This window comes from Primulina tabacum, chromosome 4 (genome assembly GCF_025594145.1).
Source record: "Primulina tabacum isolate GXHZ01 chromosome 4, ASM2559414v2, whole genome shotgun sequence".
Classification (NCBI taxonomy): Eukaryota; Viridiplantae; Streptophyta; class Magnoliopsida; order Lamiales; family Gesneriaceae; genus Primulina; species Primulina tabacum.
Genome location: NC_134553.1, coordinates 42,225,034 through 42,242,456, shown reverse-complemented (window position 1 = coordinate 42,242,456; position 17,423 = coordinate 42,225,034). Strand labels below are relative to the sequence as shown.

Sequence of the window (17,423 nt, the reverse complement as noted above, 5' to 3'; positions counted from 1 at the left end):
TGATGCATTCTAAATTAAAATTATTATCTATATGACAATTCATCTTTATGCATAAATTTTATTTTTTATAATTTATTTTATTTTCTTATTAATCCAAAACTCTATAGAAATAAAAAATTATTTTTAAATAAAAAATGATTTTTTTGGTTAATTTACTGAATGTTCTGATATATATTAAATATATATCAAGTGGTTCTCTATTCCATATTTTCATAACATTTGATTGTTTGCTTCTTAAATCATAATACATATGCCTTGTTTCATGTTTAGTACATATGTTTTTGTTGTAATCATATATTTTATATAAGTCCAATTTAAGTTGAGATGATAGTTTGCTCAAGAAAATATATTTTGTTAGGTCAATATACAACTACCACAAGTGTTTGGTTTAAAAGTTATTCAGAGTTAAAAGGATTACTCGGCTCTAGAGATGCTTAACGAGTTGGTTCGACACGAAACTGGATAAGAACCGAGCTGTTAATCCTAGAAATGATTGGTCTTATCAATTTCGGAACCGCTCCAAATCCATTAGTAAATGGATTGGGAAGGGTTTGTTTAAAAAACCAGAATTCACTGGTTCCGATTCCGGGTCAAATCCTATCTAACCGGATCTGACCCGGAACCAGAACTAGAATCGATAAAATATATATACAAAAAAGTGACGTTTGGCCAACGACTACCACAATATATTTGTACTTTGGCCCCTCGATTTGGGGTCAAAATTCAATATTTTTTCAACTCTCCAAATTTAAGTATAAATATAATATTGTTTTTCAACATTTTCACACAACAATATCATTTCTTCCAATTCAAAATTTCTCTACACTCAATCTCTTTTTTGCTATTAATTAATATTTAGTTTACATTTTACATTACATATTTACATTAAATAAATTTTATTTCAATGAAGTCATCTTCAAATCATAATGTCGGTGGTCGTAATGGCGGTGAGGAGCGCAGGTGCCTTCAACGAATTTGGAATTTGGTGAATAATTTTGTTACAGTCTCGACTTTGACAAAGTTGAACCCGACTAGGAGGAGGAAGAAGCTATGGACCTCCCCAACAAAGTTGGTGGGCATTTTCAAACATCGTTGTTCGCCGGAGCAAGAAACACGATGACGAGCGCGATGATGGACAAAACGAAGAAAAGTTTGAGATCACTTCAAAATAAAAAAAAAAAAAAAAAAAAACAGGTACACAACTCTTTGACGTGTGTAAAATTTGAAAAACTAGATAATCTTACGAAACGGGTGGTACCAGAACTTTGAAAAACATTTAGTCAAGGTATATAAACTTGATCATGATAACTTACAACAATTGTGTAGAAAATCAACCTAACAATAATTAATCTTTTAAATGTTAGAGATTTTACAATTACAAAAGAAATTTCTCGAAAAGTCATTGTTAACTTTGTTACAAAATATTGTCAACCTATTTTAATAGCTGAACAAGAAGTTAAATTTACTAGTATTGTTCAAGCTAGTTTTCACAATATTTATAGGCACACACTTAAGAAATAATATTTTGATATGTACAAGGATTACAAAGAATCATTAATTTTGCATCTTTCAAGTATTAATTGTTGTAATGCCTGAAGTAATATCATAAGTTGTTGATTTAGTAATATGAGATTACTAAATAATTAATGATTTTTAAAAAATGAAATATGACATATTCTGGTCATATGAAGTCCAAATGATTTGAAATTTGGATATAACGTAGAAAACTCGAAGATATACAAGTTTCATAGTTTTGAGTTTTGGAAAATTTTATCATTTGAACTTTAGTTCTGGAATCGTTGACACTAGGTATAAATTTTATAGTTTTGGTGATGTTTGAAATTCGTCGATTTCTGAAATAAATCTGATAAATTGTTAAATCATACTGAAATTTAAGATTGTTGAGTAGTGTATGATTTTAACGAAGTAGAGAAGATTATAGTGATATTGTTTTGAATTATTCCTAATTTGTATAATTAGGGATTTTTAAGCGTTGAATTGAAATTGGTGAGTTGTTTGTCAGTTGTTATTAATTCTGATTATATATTCGGAGTCTACGAAATATAGGCTACACGTTGATATAAAGTTTTCGTAATTTAACGGATGTTGTAAAATAGCCTATTATTTGAAGTTAATTTATTAGGGTGTATTTGATGTTAGTATTGTGAATTAAATACACCAGAATATTAAATTGTTGAACGATAAGAATTTATAATCGAGTTTTATAGTTTGTTGAATTAATTGTTGTTGGGCTATTTGATGTTATATATTGAGGTTGTTATGATTGTGTTGATATGGTGATAGTGATCTGATAATTGTTGTTGAATTATTTAGATACGTCACAAGCCTCGGGATCAAAGAAATAGCCAGATTTTATATATACTCGATTATCAGGTACGTGTTGACGTACGAGCATATGTTGTTATTGTTTAGTATTGATGAATACTATTGTGTTGAACGATGATAAATCACCGGAATTGGGTGATTTGGTATTATATTTGTTGTTGTTTATTATTGTTGATATTGTTGACTATCGTTGTTGGGAGACGTCTCGTTGATGTTGTCACGTTGATGTTGTTCGTTCAACGATATTGCTGTCGCCGGTGTTGGGGTGCGACGTATCGTTGATGTTGTTATTCGTTCGACGATATTGCTGTCGTTGGTGTTGGGGTGCAATGTATCATCGATGTTGTTGTTCGTTCGACGATATTGCTGTCGCCGGTGTTGGGGTGCGACGTATCGTCGATGTTGTTGCATTGTGATGTCGTTGAGGTTGTTGTTGGCTGATTGTCCAGAAATGGCAAAGGGGGTATTTCTATTATGATTTCAATTATATTTTATGTTGTTAATATAACTGTTATGTATTACGATGATGATTGTTGTATATGATCACCCTTTGAGGGCTGTTTCTGTTGGGCAGGTTACAGGACTATGCGTGAGACATGATAGTGGTGAAGGACTAGGTGTGTCTAGTCAAACAGTCTTGTAGTTGATAGTAGATAGAGACAGTATAGCTTATTGTCTTACTTGAGTTGTATGTGTGTATTTATTATACTAGTTTCTGCTACACTGACGTAGATAGTGGGGTGATTGCACTATTTTGTCGTATATGCATTATATTATTACGTCGTCGAAAAGAAAAATTTTTATGCATATGACGTCACATGTTGCATGATTACGTGGCGAGGTTTGGGGCGCCACATTTGGTGGTTATGCATATGACGTCACATGTCGCATGATTACGTGGCGAGGTTTGGGGCGCCACATTTGTAGTGTTAGTTTGGCAACTGATATTTGGACTAATATAAAATTGAATTTATTTTGTTTTTATATGTCATTTGATTGATGAAACTTGGATCATGCAAAAAAATAATTTTATCTTTAGATAAATTAAAATAGTCACACATCAGATATACTATAACTCGATATATTTAAAATATTGCTAAAAATTATGGCATACAAAAAAAAGAATGTCGATCACTGATCGGGCAAAACTTGCACTGTGGAATTCTCAATAAAAATATGGTTTTGTATGCTCAAAATTAATCGCAAGTGCACGATGTCAAGTAATAGTATAATATACGTGAGTACGAGTATCGTTCCACTGAAGACTGTATTTGACAATTATTATTTCTAGTTATCAAATCTTTAGCAACGAAAATTTGATTGATTGATTATTACTACTATGCTCAAATAAACATGCAAATAAAAGATTCAGGAATTAAATAATGAAATGTAATCTCCAGAATAGTTGATTAAAATTCAATGAGAAATGAATTTGTTCGGAATATCGGTTCACCTACTCCTTTTTAATTAATTAATTCGTTCGATAGTGATTTACGCTTTCGACAGGATTTCCTATTCAATTGAACACACTCTCTCGAGCTATGCCAAACTAATTCTACTCAGTGAAGTAATTAAATATCTTTAATTATTTATCAAGAGTGAATCGCTTATCGGTCGATGAAATCCCCTAGTTTTCGCCCTACTGGACTATGACTATCGGTGCGTATTTATATGTCTATGTAAATTGTAGATCCACGAACTATGCTACTCGTTCTTATCACAAGCTATTCTCTCGAACTCACTCGCAATATAAAACGTTGTTAAAGTTAGCTACGCTCTAATAACACAATGAAAAACAGTAACATAATCAAGAATAAATCAACAATTGAAATATGAATTAACTAAATCAGATTTCGGGGTAGGATCCCCTTAAATCCCAACAAATATTTTGGTTTAGCTACTAGAATTCATGGTAGAAATAAACACAACAATGTTTAAATGATAAAAACTAGATCAAAAATACTATTCGTGACGAAAGTGCGAGGAACGGCGCCCGGAAAATCTTCGAATCTCCAACTCCAAGCGCAAACTCCTCTCCAAGGCTTGTGGTGGCTGATGAATTGTGTCTGAATCTCGTCCAAAACCCTCCCATATCATCCATATCCAGAAAATAAGGCAATAATTTTTCCAAAATTTAAAGTGCGCCCGGGCGGACATAAGTTTCCGCCCGTGCGGATGGCTTTCGCAGATCTTGGCTTTCAGTTTCTCTCTGACGCGCCCATGCGGACCTAAGTTTCCGCCCGGGCGGATGACTCTCGCAAAAATTCCTTCTCTCACGCCTTGGAGGCACCCGGGCGGATGTGAATGTGCGCTCGGGCGGATGGCTTTCGAATTTTTCCTTTAATTTTCTGTTTATGCACGACTCACATGCATTTTCACCAACTAAACGCATGAGCAACAAGAAAACATAAATTATGCTAAAATAATACAAAATGCATGTAATCTAAATGATAATTGCAACACAACGGGACATAATACGATATGAAAAATAATTAAAATCTACCCATATGAACCCCCCAATACTAACCTTTTGCTCGCCCTCGACCAAAATTGGTGACATGACAAAACGGGACAAGACACAAAGCAGCTCGACAGTGAATTCATAGTCATCAACTAGCCTCAACGAAACTCAACATATTCCATTGTCGATCAATGTAAAAGCACGACTCTTCGCACTTCTCTTGGTCTAGACGTTGTTTCAAATAAAACCTGGACGTGTATGTGTGTGTTGTTAGTCCTAGCATCATAAATGACGGAGGGATCCATTCTCAACCATTGTCAGAGATTTAAATCAGCCTGTTTGTGTAAATCTTACTCTCCTTTATTCCTCTGCGCTCAGTAACCACCAGCAGCAGTTTTTTCTTTCTTTTTTTTTTCTCCTTTCTTTTTTTTTTGACTGAATTGGAATACAGTAATAAAAGGACTAAATTAGAACATTTCATCTCAGATTCAAATCCATGTGTTTGACATTTTTAGCCAGGAATAGGATTTCATTCCTTTATTTGGCTCCTCAGCACCTTACATCTTTAACTTTAGCCAAGAATGGGATTGCATTCCTTTATTCAGCTCCCCCACACCTTACATCTCCAACTTTCTCCTTTTTTAATGCTGCTGATAGATACCTCGATTCAAGAGAATATCGTCAAGTTCAATTTACACCTTCAAACATCTTCGTTCCCCACTTTAGTTTTAAATTGTCACCATCTTATCATGCATGCTTCTAGTTCTAACATTCGTGCAAAGAGGATTCAGCAATTTAAATGAAACTTCATGTCTTTACCACAGTATGTGCTAAAGGAATGCGATTATATGACAGACAGGACATGTCTCATCACCTCTTAATCATCATTGGCTAACAAGTACTACTTCTAACACTGTCGTCTGACACACACCAATGCAAAAACGACTAAAACTAAATGTCCAAAAATAAAACCAACAAAGCACTAAAAATTAACACACAAAACAACACCCATCCACCCCCCAATACTAAAGTCGATCAGTGTCCCCAATGCAACAGATGCAACAGACGATAGAAAAAAAAGACAGATAGTGCCTAACACAATAGATGCAATATGACCTAAACATGTAATAGAAACAGAAATAAACAAAAGGACCGAAACAAAATGCAAGAAATAAAAAGAAGGGACAGAAGTGACTCCCCTCTCAAAGATCATCCTCCTCGTGCGCCTCTGGGAGAATGACACCAGCATCCGGCTCTGGTGCATCGGCATAGTGGAACTGAAACGGTGGCGGGAAAGCTGGCATAGGTGGTGAAATAAGGGTTGGGTCAATACCACTGTGGCTCAGTGATAGACGCAGCATGGCATCAGTAGCAGTCTGATATGTCTGACTCATAGCCTACCACTGTAACTGATGGTCCGCAAAAGCAGCAAATTCGTCCATCCGGTCCTGAAGAAGGCGACGTCGAGGTCGCGGGGCCGGTAGTGGGGGCGGCTGTGGTAGTGGATCGAACGTCAAGTCATCCCAGATCGGACCAAACTGAGGGAAGGCCTTCCGCCGTACTGCCATTTTCTGTAGCCAGTTAGCGTCATCAAGGGCCTTGGTTGGTGGTAACCATTCGTCATCATCTTGAAAAACGACCCCGGCACCCGCACACAGCTCGGTGATAATGTGGGGAAAGAATAGTGCCACATTCAAGTACCTTAGATGCCGTCTTTGTTGGTCCAAAATGACCACCTACCTCACGGTCATGGCAATGGTTGAGAATTTGACCAAACTCTTCCTCTGCAACACACCTTCTGATCATAGAATCTACACATATTTTGAACAAGAATGGTTCCTCCCAAAAATAATATTTCACGTCCGAAAAGAATTTCTTTCTTTGGTGAAATGTGAAATTTGGGGGGTGTGAGCCTGTAACAAGAAAATTCACAAAGTTTGCAAACCAAGGACAATTATTCACCGCTAATAGCTGTTCATCCTGAAACCAATCATCTATCTCATCATTTTCAAAATTTTTACTAACGTGCTCTAGCCTAGAAAGATGATCAGCTACCACATTTTCTACACCTTTCTTATCTTTTATTTTGAGGTCAAACTCTTGCAGAAGTAATATCCACCTAAGAAATCGTGGTTTGGCCTCTTTCTTAGCAAACATATATTTAAGGGCAGAGTGGTCAGTAAACACAATTACTTTCGACAAAACAAGGTATAAATGGAACTTGTCAAGTGCAAATACTACTGCAAGTAATTCTTTTTCCGTGGTGGCATAATTTAATTGTGCTTCATCTAGAGTCTTACTAGCATAGTATACAGTATGAAATACCTTGTTCCGCCTTTGGCCAAGGACAGCACCAACCGCAGTATCACTGGCTTCGCACATGACTTCGAAGGGTAGATCCCAATCTGGTGCCACCAAGACATGAGCCGTCACCAAGCGCTCCTTCAAATCCTCATATGCCTGTAAACAATCAGAATTGGAATCAAAAGGCACATCTTTCATAAGTAAGGATGATAGAGGTTTGGCAATTTTTGAAATCTTTGATAAACCGCCTATAAAAACCGGCGTGGCCTAGAAAACTTCTAACTCCCTTTATTGAGGCTGGTGGTGGTAGGTTCTTTATGACTTCTATTTTAGCTTTATCCACCTCAACCCCTTGTTCCGAAACCTTGTGCCCTAAAACAATGCCCTCTTGTACCATGAAGTGGCACTTCTCCCAATTAAGTACCATGTTCGTCTCCTCACACCTCCTCAACACGGTTCTCAAATTCTGCAAACACTCATCAAATGTTGCACCAAAGATATAAAAGTCATCCATAAATATTTCAAGAAAGGTTTCAATCATATCATGGAATATAGCAGTCATGCAACGTTGAAACGCAGCAGGGGCATTACAAAGACCAAAAGGCATACGGCGGAAAGCAAAAGTTCCATAAGGACAAGTGAAAGTGGTTTTCTCTTGATTCTCAGGTGCAATAGTGATTTGATTATACCCCGAATACCCATCTAGAAAACAGCAAAACTCATGCCCCACTAGTCTCTCCAACATTTAATCAATAAAGGGCAGGGGAAAGTGGTCCTTATGGGTGTCATCATTCAACTTCCTATAGTCAATACACACTCTCCACCCCGTAACCGTCCTTGTGGGAATAAGTTCATTCTTTTCATTAGTGATCACCGTACTCCCACCTTTTTTTGGCACACACCGAATAGGATTTACCCATGCACTATCTGAAATAGGATAGATAATACCTGCATCGAGGAGTTTAATGGTTTCAGCCTTCACTACCTCTTGCATCTTTGGATTGAGTCGTCTTTGAGGTTGCACGAGGGGTGAGTACTTTTCTTCCATCAAGATTTTGTGCATGCAGATTGATGGACTTATTCCCTTGATGTCAGCCATCTTCCAACCAAATGCCTTTTTGTGCTCTTTGAGAACTTGCAACAATTTTTCTTCCATAGCATCTGTCAAAGCTGCATAAATAATGACAGGTAAAGTGTTATTCTCATCCACCTATATGTACTTTAGGTGCAGAGGTAATGGCTTGAGCTCAAGCGTCGGTGGTTCGTCGATGCTTGACTTTGGAGGGGTCAAATCTCTTCGCTCTCTTAAATCCTCCAGTCTCATTCTCATTGGCTTTTTCCATGGATGGTTGGTATTAAAGTATGCCACTATTTCAGCTTTTTCTTCGTCCAAGTCTTCCTCCTTCAATTCAGTTGTGAGGGTGGCTTCCAATGGGTCTTTCATGGCATCCTGCACAAAATTACCCACAAGTGAATCCATAGCATCAATTCTAAAACATTTATCAGTGTGCAGTGTATGCTTAAGAGCATTAAAGACGTCAAAAGTAATTTATTCCTCGCCCACTCGCAATCTCAACTTCCCTTCTTGAACATCAATTAGAGCCTTACCAGTCGCAAGGAATGGTCTCCCTAGAATCAAGGGCATCTCCACGTCTTCCTCCATGTCAAGTACCACAGAATTTGCAGAAAATATGAATTTGTCCACCTTTACCAAGACGTCCTCTATGACTCCTCGCGGATATTTGACAGATCTGTCTGCTAGTTGCAAGGACATCCTTGTTGGCTTAGGTTCTCCTAATCCGAGTTTCTTGAATATAGATAACGGCATAAGATTTATACTCGCACCAAGATCACACAAAGCATTATAAAATACAATATCACCAATCGCGCAAGGAATAGAAAAACTCCATGGGTCCTTCAGTTTCGGTGGGATCTTGTTTTGTACCAATGCAGAGCAGTTCTCAGTCAGATTAATCGTCATGTGATCCTCCAATTTTCTCTTGTTTGCTAAGATGTCCTTCAGGAATTTGGCATAACTAGGCATTTGCATCAAAGCATCGGCAAAAGGAATATTGATATGTAATTTTTTAAATACCTCAAGAAACTTACCAAATTGTGCATCTAATTTCGCCTTTTTTAATGCTACAGGAAAATGTGGAGGGATAACAATTTTAGATTGTGCAGTGGGTGCTGGTGTTGAGTTGGAAGACTTACCTTTTGATGACTCAGTCTGTTCATCCTGTACTTGAGTTTTTTTTGTCCCTCTAGCCTCTAAGATCTTTCCACTCTTCAACTCGATGGCCTTCACTTGCTCTTTTTGGATTTGTCTCTGTGTTACTTGGCAAGGTGCCCGGCTCTCTATTTTCTATCATCTTTGCTAACTGTCCAATCTGATTCTCCAGCCTCTTTATCGATGCGTCCTGATTTTGGAGTCTAGTTTCAGTGGACGAAATAAACTTAGACATCATCTGCTCTAAATTGGAATTTTCTTCTCTAGGAGGGTCAGATCTGTACATTGGTTGTTTCCCATATTGTTGTCCTCCTTGTGGTCAATTCTGACTTTTTGACCACCCCATGAGAAGTTGGGATGTTGCCTCCATCCAGGATTGTATGTGTTCGAATAAGGGTCATTCCTTGGACGGTTTTGGACTCCCACTTGATTCACTGGTGCCCTTTCTTGCACATAAAAGGGATTTCCATCTTGACAGTCATTAACATAGTGTTCTCCTCCGCATTTTTCACAAAATATCTCTTGAAGACGCATAGCTTTGCCACCCATATTCAACCCGTCCAACTTCCTGTTCAAAACATCAAGTTGTGCAGTGATAGCAGAAAGGTCAGTTACCTGGTGGACTCCTGCACTTCTTCGCTGGTTGTTCCTTTCAGATTGAGGATGATAGCTGCTAGCAGCCATCTCCTCCAACAACTCATATCCTTCCTCAGCAGTTTTTGCAACAGGTTCCCACAAACAGCAGCATCTATCATAGTACGATTAAGAGTAAGCAGGCCATAGTAAAAGATTTGAACAACTAACCCAAGTGGCAGTTCGTGATGAGGGCATCTTCGTAACAGATCCTTGAAACGCTCCCATGCTTCATATAAAGACTCCTGCTCGAATTGAGCAAATGTGGTTATGTCTGCCCGCAGCTTCATGGTCTTAGATGGAGGGAAGTATTTAATGAGAAACGCTTTCGCCATGTCCTCCCATGTGGTGATCGAACCTACATGCAAACAATTTAACCATGCTTTAGCTTTGTCACGTAAGGAGAAAGGAAATAAACGCAACCTAACAGCATCATCAAAAACTCCATTAAATTTAAAAGTATCGCAAATTTCAAGAAAATCTGTGATATGTGTGTTTGGGTCATCTACTGCAGATCCTCCAAATTGGACTGTATTCTGAATCATCTGAATTATAGCTTGCTTGATTTTGAAGTGATTTGCTCGCACAATAGACCTCGCAAAGCTGGGGCGTGCACCATCCAAAGAAGGCTGGGCATACTTTAGCATTGGTATGCGGCGCGGCATCTCAACATGTCTATCTTCATGGTGTTCCTCCTCATGCTCGTGCTCGTGCCTCTCCATCAGTTTCTTCAGTCTCTGCTGTTGTCTTATCCTGCGGAAAGTTCTTTCAATTTAAGGGTCCAACTGCTCAAACTCCACGTCAAGTGACTTTGGCATGCACTGGAAGAGATATCTGTAATAGAAAATGGAGTGTTAATTTAATAAAAATGAAATAATGCTAAAGAAAATAACTAAAAATAAAATTGTGAATTAACAGTCCCAGGCAACGGCGCCAAAAACTTGATCGAAGGGTCCAACTGCTCAAACTCCACGTCAAGTGACTTTGGCATGCACTGGAAGAGATATCTGTAATAGAAAATGGAGTGTTAATTTAATAAAAATGAAATAATGCTAAAGAAAATAACTAAATATAAAATTGTGAATTAACAGTCCCAGGCAACGGCGCCAAAAACTTGATCGAGCAAAACTTGCACTGTGGAATCCTCAATAAAAATATCGTTTGGAATGCTCAAAATTAATCGCAAGTGCACGATGTCAAGTAATAGTATAATGTACGTGAGTACGAGTATCGTTCCACTGAAGACTGTATTTGACAATTATTATTTCTAGTTATCAAATCTTTAGCAACGAAAATTTGATTGATTGATTATTACTACTATGCTCAAATAAACATGCAAATAAAAGATTCAGGAATTAAATAATGAGATGTAATATCCAGAATGGTTGATTAAAAAATTCAATGAGAAATGAATTTGTTGGGAATATCGGTTCACCTACTCCTTTTTAATTAATTAATTCGTTCGATAGTGATTTACGCTTTCGACAGGATTTCCTATTCAATTGAACACACTCTCTCGAGCTATGCCAAACTAATTCTACTCAGTGAAGTAATTAAATATCTTTAATTATTTATCAAGAGTGAATCGCTTATCGGTCTATGAAATCCCCCAGTTTTCGCCCTACTGGACTATGACTATCGGCGCGTATTTATATGTCTATGTAAATTGTAGATCCACGAACTATGCTACTCGTTCTTATCACAAGCTATTCTCTCGAACTCACTCGCAATATAAAACGTTGTTAAAGTTAGCTACGCTCTAACAACAAAATGAAAAACAGTAACACTATCAAGAATAAACCAACAACTGAAATATGAATTAACTAAATCAGAGTTCGGGGTAGGATCCCCTTAAATCCCAACAAATATTTTGGTTTAGCTACTAAAATTAATGGTAGAAATAAACACAACAATTTTTAAATGATAAAAACTAGATCAGAAATACTATTCGTGACAAAAGTGCGAGGAACGACGCCCGGAAAATCTTCGAATCTCCAACTCCAAGCGCAAACTCCTCTCCAAGGCTTGTGGTGGCTGATGAATTCTGTCTGAATCTCGTCCAAAACCCTCCCATTTCAATCATATCCAGAAAATAAGGTAAGTAATCGGCCAAGAAATCTTTCCAAAATTTCAAGCGCGCCCGGGCGGACATAAGTTTCCGCCCGGGCGGATGGCTTTCGCAGATCTTGGCTTTCAATTTCTCTCTGACGCGCCCGGGCGGACCTAAGTTTCCGCCCGGGTGGATAACTCTCGCAAAAATTCCTTCTCTCACGCCTTGGAGAGGCGCCTGGGCGGATGTGAATGTGCACCCGGGCGGATGGCTTTCGAATTTTTCCTTTAATTTTCAGTTTATGCACGACTCACCTGCATTTTCACCAACAAAACGCATGAGCAACAAGAAACATAAATTATGCTAAAATAATACAAAATGCATGTAATCTAAATGATAAATGCAACACAACGAGACATAATACGATATGAAAAACAAGTAAAATCTAATCATATCAATCACATTAGATAATGCAAGTGCTAATAATGTTGAAATTAAATACCTTAAAAATTCATTAAAATCAATTTTAGAAAGTAATTTGCTTCATGTTATATGTGCAAGTCATATTATCAACTTATATGTTAAATGTGCCTTTGATGAAAGCATGGTTACTACGATAGAAAAATTTCAAGTATGTGAAAAATTATTACGCGAAAGAAGATATGGTCGTGATTGAAAAGCACTAGTCATTGATAACAGAATTAAATATAAAAAAAAATTCTATTTATGTTGAAACTCGATGGAATTCTTTCTATCACTCACTTAGTACTTTATTAAGTTTTAAATATTTAATTGCACTATATTACAAAAATATTGCGGCAGAAGTTTTAATATTGACTTACTTTGATTGTGATATTTTGAGTAAATGTGTGTTTATATTTTTAAAGAGGCAACCAAAAAAATTTATAGCATTCACTATTCTACTATAACCATGTTTCTAACTCTGTTTTTCAATATTTTTTTAATTTATTGAATATCGTACCGATGCTGTAATAAATGATTTTGTTTCAAGTATGGAAAATAAATTTTTAAAAGTCCACTCGTAAACGAATTGAGTTCTTAAATGCTTTAATTAAGTTCTCTGTTCTTTTAGTTTGTAGTTCTAGTAATACAAATTGAGATACAAAACTGTTATGGAATTGTTAACTTGGTGAACTTAGCAATGAAAAGTCCACTCGTAAACAAAGTTGATGGATCGAAACGTAGTGTCTTTGGTATTCTTGCAAGGCTAACCCTTTGCATCTTCTATCTCTACCAATTCTGTAAAAACGGTTTTCCTTCTTGCATAGCTTTATATCCAAGTTGTCATCTTCATGTCTTCACTGCCTTCGTTAACTTGTAGCCGAGAACTGGAAATGCATATTTTGTGATTTTTGGACTTTTCTGCCGAGAAATGGTACATTCACATTAACCAAAAACAACTCAAAACAGAAATTCTAGACATTTTTTGGTTATGTGATTTTTGGACTTTTTTGTCCAAGCATCTGTGTTTTCAGTCGAGAACTGGTACAGTCATATTATATGCTGATGCACAATCAGATTTTCCTTTGAGTCGATTCTTGGTTGCATGCTTCATTAATTGGTTTCTCAGTTTTGTGAAGTTCTCACACACGGTTGTTAGCATATCTGTAATTTTTTGTCATTATATCTCCATTGTTTTTTATTTGAGTGCCAACATATATGTAATATGTTCAGATTCCATCAATTTAAATACTTTTTAAATATATATCTGTCAATTTTTATTTAAAATAGAAAAATCTATTGTATTTTTTTTTAAATTTCAGTTTGCAGGATGCATCAAGAACCAATTTTACAACCAATCTCAATATGATGAGGTCAGAAGTGAATGGAGTGAATTTTTCTACTCCTATGTAGGTGCTTAAATGAATGGTGTATGTTGGGATAAATATTTTGTTTGTCATTGTGGATTTTTGGATATACTTTTGGTTTTGTGGATATATTTTTGGGTTATTTGTGGATTGATCAATATGTAATTGTGGATTCGTGGATATTCATCATTTTTAGATGGATAATTTATGAATTTAATTATATTAGTGTATTAAGTTATATATTACGAATTCTTTTTTTAATAATTACTTCATCAAAATAAAAAATAATGAAGTGAAACAGATAAATTACTTCGTTGTTATTTGCAAATTGTGAAGTAACATAATATTAAATACTTCGTCAATAAGAAATCAGACGAAATGATAGAATTAATTTACTTCACCATTGTTCTGTAAAAACGAAGTTGTTTTGCGCAATTACTTCACCAAAATACAAATTATTCAAGTCTTTCGAACCACTTATTTCGTCACTAAATGTAAATTGTGAAGTAACATAATATAAAATACTTCAACAAATAGGATAAATGCTGAAGTTATAGATTATATTTACTTCAACAAATAGGATAAATTTTGAAGTTGTTTGCGTCTATTACCTCACCAAAATACATAACTACGAAGTCTTTCAGATGAATTACTTCGTCACACAATGTAAATTGTGAAGTAAAATATTATAAACTACTTCGCTAAATAATAATTAAGACGAAGTTATATATAATCTATTACTTCACTATTTACAAAAATCGATGAAGTAAAACACATTTCTTACTTCGGCACCGGTCCAATTCTGGACCGGTTTTCCTTCGAAAACCGGCCAAAAACTTCAGTAATTTCAATCATACAACTTCGGTTATTATGCGAAGTAAAAGGTACATCTATTACTTCACATCCATGTACTTTGGCATTTAACTACCTTATTACTTCATTGAATACGCGAAGTAAAAAGCGATTTTTCTACTAGTGATGGCTTAGCAACTTTGCTTGACCTTAATATTTTTTGAATATTACGCTAACTTTCTTAAAAAGAATGTTGATAATCACAGAATTCATTCATGCATTCTCTTCAAGAATTATTCAATTTTTATGACAACGAACAGGTTGGAATGAGTAACCAGCCAGAGCACGAAGAAAAAAAGAAAAATGAGAGCAATCAACTTCTTTCAAAATTTGAAACGGAAAAAGTTGAAAGAAAAATCGGTTATATCAATAAAGTCCAATGAGATATTTATCTATTTAAGCTAGTATTTTCAGACTCTAGGAAATTTCGATATTCTAGAATGGTGGAGAGTAAATTTGCAACTTTATCTAGTCTTAGAGGCAATTGCAAGATCTGTCTTAAAAGTTCAATTTTCAAGCCTTGGTTCCAAATCAGCATTGGAAGTTTGATGTTCGCCATGATATGTACAAGACCGGATATTGCTCAAGCAGTGGGAGTAGTTAGTCGGTATATGGCGAATCCTGGACGAGAGCATTGGAGCACTGTCAAGAAGATCCTTAGATACATTAAGGGCACCTCAAATGCTGCATTATGTTATGGAGGATCGGATTTTACACTCAAGGGCTATGTCGATTTAGATTATGCAGGTGATCCTGATAAGAGAAAACCTACTACTGGTTATGTGTTTACACTTGCAGGGAGAGCAGTAAGCTGTGTTTCAAAACTGCAGACAGTTGTGGCGTTATCTACAACAGAGGCAGAATACATTGCAGGTACTCAAGCTTGCAAGGAGGCAATATGAATTTAAAGGTTATTGGAGGAGATGAGGCACAAACAAGAGAATGTTTCTTTGTTTTGTGACAGTCAGAGTGCCTTGCAAATCGCAAGGAATCCAGCCTTTTATTTCAGGACTAAACACATTGGAGTCCAATTTCACTTTGTACGGGAAGTAGTAGAAGAAGGAAGTATGCATATGCAGAAAATCCATACAAAAGATAACATAGCTGATTTTCTGACCAAGCCATTGAACACTGATAAGTTTGAGTGGTGTAGATTCTCAAGTGGTCTAGCAGAAACGTAAGCAGCAGAATATGGCAAGATTGAAAGGATGTATGGAGATGTGTTGATTCTCAATCAAATCTCCAAGTGGGAGAAATGTCGACAATATGCATTTGTTGTTGTAGGGACAACATGTTTTTGCAGCCTTTGAAAAAAAATTTTTAACAAGGTTGGCAAACTTTTGACGAAGAAAATTCAGATGGGAATAACGCGTTTTTAACGTGTATTCACACGGACAAGGGGCTCTATAAATAGAGTTCCCCCTTTCATTCTGAAATTATCCATTCTTCGAGTTTTCTCTCATTCTATTAGTTCTATAATATTTGTGAGGTGTTTGTTCTCATGTATTAAGAGAGTGTGTGTTATCTTTGGAAACACAGTGAGTGAGTTGTACACCATAAAATATTATAGTGGAATTCTTTTAATCTTGCCCGTGGTTTTTACCTTAATAATTTTTAGGGGTTTTCCACGTAAATCTCGATGTCCAGTTTATTCTTTAGTTTCGGGTTTTATTATCTCAAATTTCACACGTAGGACCAACATTTACTTTGTCCAGAAGACGACTCGCATAGATATGAATTTCTGCGTGAATCTGCCAGTCCACGGAACCCATTCCGCTCTTGTTTACATAGATATTTCATTCAATCAATATTATCTATTTTAGGCAACAACTTGTGTGAGACAGTCTCACGGGTCGTATTTTGTGAGACATATCTCTTATTTGGATCATCAATGAAAAATTATTACTTTTTATGGTAAAAGTATTACTTTTTATTGTGAATATCGGTAGGGTTGACCCGTCTCACAGTCTCACAAAAGACCTATTCTCTATTTTATTGTATAAAAAATTTATGAGAAGGCAATTATTAACTATCCTTTTGATATGATATTTTTCAAATGAAAATACTACCTCTATCCTTCTTAACAAATTAATTTTCAAATTACCGTGCTAACTCTATTCCACAGAACAAATAATTAATTTCCAAATTACTGTATTAAATCTATTCCACAAAACAATTTAATATAATTTATAAATTATTCATATCTATACAAAGTACTAAATTTTAAATATACTATCGTTATTTTTTTAAGAAAGCATATATATTCAAATAATAATTGCATTATAACAAAATTACAAATAAAGTGTCTATAAATAAGAACAAGGGAAACTGCGATTATACAGGTTACATGTAAATGTCAATTTTTACGATTTTAGATATCTATATTGTTTGATTTCAAATTTAGTTTTATATCTTTCAATTTTTTGAAAAATTTAATTATTTTCAATCGACTTTTATGATAACGTATAAACACTACAAAAAGATGTCGACAAATAATTAAAATTATAAAAACAAAAAATATAATCAATCAAGATTAAAATATAACAATATAATAAATTATAATTATAATATAAAAAAATAAATATTTAAGACAAATATTTCGATAAATAAATTTATCCATTTGGTATACCGCCACTGCTCATAAAAAAAGTGAATTACTAGCATGCATTGTAACCACAAAGAAACTATATTTAAATGGGCGAAGGAAGAATGAGACAG

General features: G+C 35.6%; 1 non-coding gene across 1 annotated transcript; it reads left to right on the top strand.

The window, feature by feature from the left end:
- The first annotated feature begins 10,154 nt into the window (after positions 1 to 10,154).
- LOC142543984 (small nucleolar RNA R71) lies at positions 10,155 to 10,260 on the top strand. The gene has a single exon (XR_012819954.1). It is a non-coding gene; the product is annotated as a small nucleolar RNA R71 (small nucleolar RNA).
- Positions 10,261 to 17,423: the final 7,163 nt, after the last annotated feature.